General features: G+C 37.1%; 1 pseudogene; it reads left to right on the top strand.

The window, feature by feature from the left end:
* The first annotated feature begins 227 nt into the window (after positions 1-227).
* LOC138142819 (ubiquitin-conjugating enzyme E2 variant 1-like) lies at positions 228-1,083 on the top strand (annotated as a pseudogene).
* The last annotated feature ends 4,880 nt before the right edge of the window (positions 1,084-5,963 follow it).

Consider the following 5,963-nt stretch of genomic DNA (forward strand, 5'->3'; position numbering starts at 1 on the left):
AATTTGGATGATATACCACTTGTTACATATATGTTTAGTATTAATATTACTTCATTATCTGTGGTACCTTTTATCAAGATGTAGTTTCCTTCCATATCTCTTTTAATTAGATCTATTTTTGCTTTTGTTTTCTCTGAGATCAGGATTGCTACCCCTGCTTTTTTTTTTCCTACTTAAGCTGAAACATAGTAGATTCTGCTCCAGTCCCTTACCTTTCCTCTGTGTATACCTCTCTACTTCAGATGTGTTTCTTGTAAGCAACATATTCTAGAATTTGGGTTTTTCATCTACTCTACCATCCACTTCCATTTCATGGGAGAATTCATCCCATTCACATTCACAGTTTTGATTGTTAACTGTGTATCCTCATTATTTTTGAGAGAGAGACAAGGCCATCTCACAGCCTCTCATTCTCCCATCTTTCTGGAAGTTTTCAGAATATTTAATCTTATTCTATCTTAATTTGGTATGCAGAACAGCTTAGCTTTATCTTCCAAAAGATAAACGTATTTGTATATCATGACATTCTGACAGAAAATAGCAACTATGCAGACAGAATAATGACACAAACAGGTAATAATTCCCTAGCTGTCTATAGAATGAACAGAAATTAAGAAAAAAAAAATTCTGTCAAGATGGTGGTGACCATGGGCTTGGAAGTAAAAGTCCCTTGAAATTTCCTACTAGTAGAAGAACTTGAAGAAGGTCAGAAAGGAGTAGGTCTTGAAGATGATAAAGATAAAACATTTACAAGATGAACCGGAATGATTATTGGGCTTCCAAGAACAATTTATGAAAACCAAATGTAAAAGCTTAGAGTATGGACCTAAAAATCCAGAAACACTACTTTCCTCTCCCCCATTTGTAAAATTTGTAATAAAAATTAATATGAATGTCATAAATGTCATAATGTCATAAATGTCATAAATTTGATGGAGTGGTGGACTAAGGAGTCATTTCCATGCTAGCAAAATGGCAGAATTCACGTAACATCAAAGTGCTTCTGTAAGAGCTCCGATGACTAATAATGTCTGTAGATAATATGAAGCTCAACTACCTGAAAGACAATGTTACAGCAATTAATTTTTTTTGCTTTTTTTTTTTGGAGGGGGGAAGGCAGGGCAATTGGGACTAAGTGAAGCCCAAGGACACATGGCTAATAATACAGCAACTAATTTTTTAACAATCTTCCCCCTCTATTTGGTTTTGAGCTGTCTTAATTTTCCACAGTAGTAAATTTTCTAGATGCATATTGTTAGACCTCAAAGTCCTGGAAAGGAAATTCCTATCCAAAGGCAATTCATCTTAAGATACTGTAAATGATGCTAATTTTTTTCATTTGAAATATGTTGTGCTATAATACATAATTGTGTCATGTGTCCACTTAGTTGAACTTCTAGTATCAAGAAAGTCTATTTAAATTTGTTGCTATCATAAGCAGTGTGGTACATCTAACTCAACTGTGAAAAAATACTTCACACAATCACCTTACTTCGTTATAGCCGGGAATTCCACCATCCTACCCTACTCCTACCCCTTTGCAATAGCATTCAAACACTGAGCCATTTATTAAAGTAGACACAAAGTTTGCACTTCTAGTGTGATACAGGAAGCTTAATGCACCGCTGCTGAGGCTGTGTGCTAACCTGTCACCCCTCCCTTTGTAAAGCAGTAGTAAAACACTCCAGGGTGACAGTGCTGGTGTCTTTATTTTTATTATTAAATACCTTCCATTTTAAATGGTGTCCCAGCAAGCCATTTTACCTCCCTCCAACCTTTGGCCAGCTCATAGATTGTATCCCTCTCCCACCCACTCATCCATCTTATCTTATATAGACCTTTGGTGAGGGATGTTTCAATATCTTCCCTTCTCCCCCACTCTCATCAAGGAGTGCTGTTCTTCCCTCCTTCCTAAAATCATTCTTCCCCTTTCATCGATACTTTCACACTTCTGGCCAATAGCAAGAGTTGTAGAGTTGGAAGGAATCCCTAACTCCTTTTGCTTCTCACTTTTGGAACTACACTTAATCCTCACCAGCCTAGGAAATGAATCTCTAACCTGTTTGCAAACCTGGATCACCCCCTCCACCAGCCCCACCTTGCCGGGGCACCCGCCAAGGTCCGTGTTTTTAGCTCAGCTTTTGATGCAGTGGCAAGTGCAGTCATTTCCCAGGATTGCTCAGATCTGTCAGCTTAGCAAAGGTTTTAGTAGTTAAAAGGAGTGGCTGCCTGAAGATTCCCTAAGCATGCACTCCAGCTGAAAGAATTGGACTTATTCTTGAAAACTGAGGAAATGTGACTTGACAAGCATCATACTCACTTGGTTGCCCTTTGCCATAGCTTAATATCAGATCTGGAATTCAGTGACAGGAACAAAACCTTCTGTGTCCTGTTTGAAATTGGTACAGATTTATGTTTTGGTACTTCTATTTTTCAAGCTCTTCAACGAACGTTTGAAAGGAGAAAAAAACCTGGGTGTGTTGTAGGTCCCAGAATTTGGCTGGCAGAACTCCCTGGCAATTTACTGCCTTTTCTGATTTACAGTCTTGAACCAGTAGGGGCTGCAATGTGGATACAGTCTTAAGTGAAAACAATTTATTGCATCCTGAGGGTTTTTATAAAATTCAGTATTTGTGTAAATCCACATTTTAAAACAGCAACTGTCAAGTTAGAAAAAATAATTATTTTCATTAAAACTCTTTTGAGGAAAATATTTATTGTAAGGATTTCATATCCTCTGTAATTAAATTTTAATTTAACAGTATGCCATAGGCAGTCTTTTTATTGTCAGACCATTGCCTGGTTTTAATGTAATAAAGTGTGCGTTAATATTAAGAGGCTCCAGTCTTATTCCTCTTAGCTTATTGATTTAGGAGAACTTCTCTGAGCCATGGCCTATAGTATCCTGGACGCTAGAAAGAGACTCTTCTGTGCTTACTAGTTCATAATCTCCTCTGCCATTATTCAGTTAGTGTAGGTTCTTTCAAATAAGTCCCCTCTAACCACTATATTTTGAGTCCTGATAAAAATTGTGGCCAAATAATACAAATGCTAGGATAGTGGGAAAGGATCCTTTCTCCCCTTGTCTTAGCAGCCTTGTTACTGCTATGATTTGTTTGTGATAAATAGCATGCATTTCTTTCTGTTATAGTTGTGAACCTTAACTTCCCCCGAGAAGTTGTTTATCTCTTACTGAAAGTAATTGATAGCTTTACTGAATTAAGCCCCAGACATGATTATCTCATTGAATTTTAATTGTTTGAAATGAAATAGTTTTGATTTTGAAAAACTGAAAATTTGGGTGACCAAATAAAGTTTACTTGAATAGTGAGTGACGTGATGGGTAGTCAGGAAGATACTGAGAATGTACAAACTGGACGCTGTTATTATTAGAGAAGACTGTCATTAATTACCATGTCTGGAAGATGTTCCCCCATTCTCGTCCAAGTGTATCTTTGAATTGTGTCTTCCTCCAGGAAGGGAGCTCGTGGGTCACCCTCAGTCATGTGGGACCTGTCTTTGGACTACCGCTGGAGAAGGGGGTGGGATGTAATGAGATTCCTAAACAAGTCCCCGCAGGAAGAATGACTTGAATTTCTACAAAATAACTCTTATTTAGGCCATTGAAGTGAGGCTGCTTTTAAGATAGAGCTAACACAATTTATCTTAAGATACTACAAATGACACTATTTTTTTTCATTTGAAATATGTTGTGCTATAACAAATAATCTTGTCATCTGTAGCTGTTGTCCACTTAGTTGAATTTCTGTTTTCAAGAAATAAATTCATTAATGTCATAACCAGTATGGCATATCTGAGCCAAGATAGCTTAGCCAAAAATATGGATTCAGCTATTTTTTTAAGGCTTAAAATTTGTTTTCTTGGTAGTTTGTTCAACCTTAGTATAGGGACACTGTCACTTCTCTTCTTTCTTTTGTATGCAGCCTGAGTCAGCTAGATGAAAGGAGAAGACAGATCAACCCTTGGAAACAAGTTTACTGTTGAGAGGTTTAGCTGTTGGAAAAACAGACTTAAGATATCCAAATGCAGAGACTGACATTCCATATTTTCATGTCTTCTAGTTTGTAGCCTTTACTTCCTAGTAGGATTTACTCAACCCAACTGTTAGTATTTCTGAAAATTGCCTTCAACAAAGTCCTCATTTAGACTTAGAATGCAATTGTTTTGATTGTCCTGCTCTGCCTCTTTGCCTTTTTTTTTTTGAGGGGGAAGTTTGGGCACTTGGGGTTAAGTGACTTCCCCAAGGTCACACGGCTAGTAAGTGTGTCAAGTGTCTGAGGCTGGATTTGAACTCAGGTCCTCCCGACTCCAGGGCCAGTGCTCTATTCACTGCACCACCTAGCCACCCCTACTCTTTGCCTTTTAGGGAAAGGATTGGAGGCAAGCCATACTCTGCTTAATAGATGAACTTTCTAGATTGGTGTATTTGGTGGACAGGGTCAAAAAGATTTGTGAAGACCTAAGTCTAGCACCATAGTAGAAATGTTATTTCAACCTTCCAAGTATCAAAGAAAGCCTTCTGTGCCTGGCACTGCCATAGCCCTCCTCATCATGTATTGACTTATTAGGGTCCTCTCTGACCCCTGCATTGTCTGTCTTACTCCTCACACAAAGATGTCACCATGTAAATTGTCAGTGCATTTGAATCTAGTGGGATGCAAAAGGGACTTGGAAAGTATAATTGCTGGGTTTTTTAGGGTAGGAGAAATCTTAGAAAATTGATGCCATTTGGTTTCTGGATCTGCTTTCCATCTTGTCACCTTGTTGGTTCAGATGTGGTCTATACTCTTAAATTGACATCTCTTTGGAAGGGGGAAAAAAGAAAAGTGTTTACACTGAAAAAATACTAACGTTCCAAAATACATTTACTGTGAAAGATTTTTAAAAGCATTTCTTTTGATTCAAATAAAGGTGGTTTTTTTATATTCACTTTAAAAAATAGTCTTTTGAGTTACATTTCAGGCATCTGTTTATTCAACCTTGGCTAATAAGCATTTATATTTCTCAGTGTCTTTATCTATATGGTATCAAGCAGGTATTTGCCTGCTTGAGCTGCTGGGAGCTGCGTAGGGAGTGACTTGGGGCAACAAAGAGGTTAGAGAGGTCCTGATAATGATGATGGTGGTTATGTCCCAAATGCCCTGAGCCTTAATAAGAAACTGTCTTACCTGCTTTCTCAGGTACTCTCATTTAATTCAAATTGTTCTCATTCCTCTCCAAAAAAATGGGGGAACCCTTCAGCCTGTGTCTTTATGACTTTTTCTCTTTGAAAGCTAGATTTATTTTTTTTAAGTGAATAATTTTGTTTTGAGGATTCCATGAATATTGAAATGATTAGAGGTATTTTGAAGTGTCACAAAACTAAATTTGGTAATCCAGGACTTGTAGTTGGATAATGTATGCTCAGTAAGAATACATGGATTTAAATGATGATTTTTCAGAAGGGGATTTTTCTCTCTGCTGTGTGTAATTTTTTGTCCTGTGAGTTTCTCCTGCCTTTTATTAGTTGCTTTTTAGATATAAAAGAATTAGAGCCTCTTAGACTTTTTTACTTAGTTAAAAAATAAACTGCTGTAAGCATAATAATCATATCTTTAATTAGAATAGTGCTGTATGTGTTTCAGAGTGCTTTAATGTACCTTGTATTATTGTCTTATTATTCTTGGACAGATGTCTTTAAGTAATCTACACAGCATCACAAGTCATTTTTACAAGTAGTGAACCAAGAGTGAAATAGCATGATGAAGTGACTATTTTGGGAAAGAAAAATGTGACCATGAAAATTTATCATCACTTTGGACCAGGGGTCAAGAGACATGCAATTTAGTATTCCTCTTGTGACCTTGGACAGGTCATTTGACATTTTGGGGTTCTTTTTTTCTTATCTGTATAATGAGGCAGTCAAGCTAAAAGCTGTCTCTTCCTACTCTGATATTCTTGAT

The sequence above is a fragment of the Petaurus breviceps genome, unplaced genomic scaffold (assembly GCF_028583685.1).
Source record: "Petaurus breviceps papuanus isolate PSGF00001 unplaced genomic scaffold, PetGlider_PUasm1.0 90604, whole genome shotgun sequence".
Classification (NCBI taxonomy): Eukaryota; Metazoa; Chordata; class Mammalia; order Diprotodontia; family Petauridae; genus Petaurus; species Petaurus breviceps.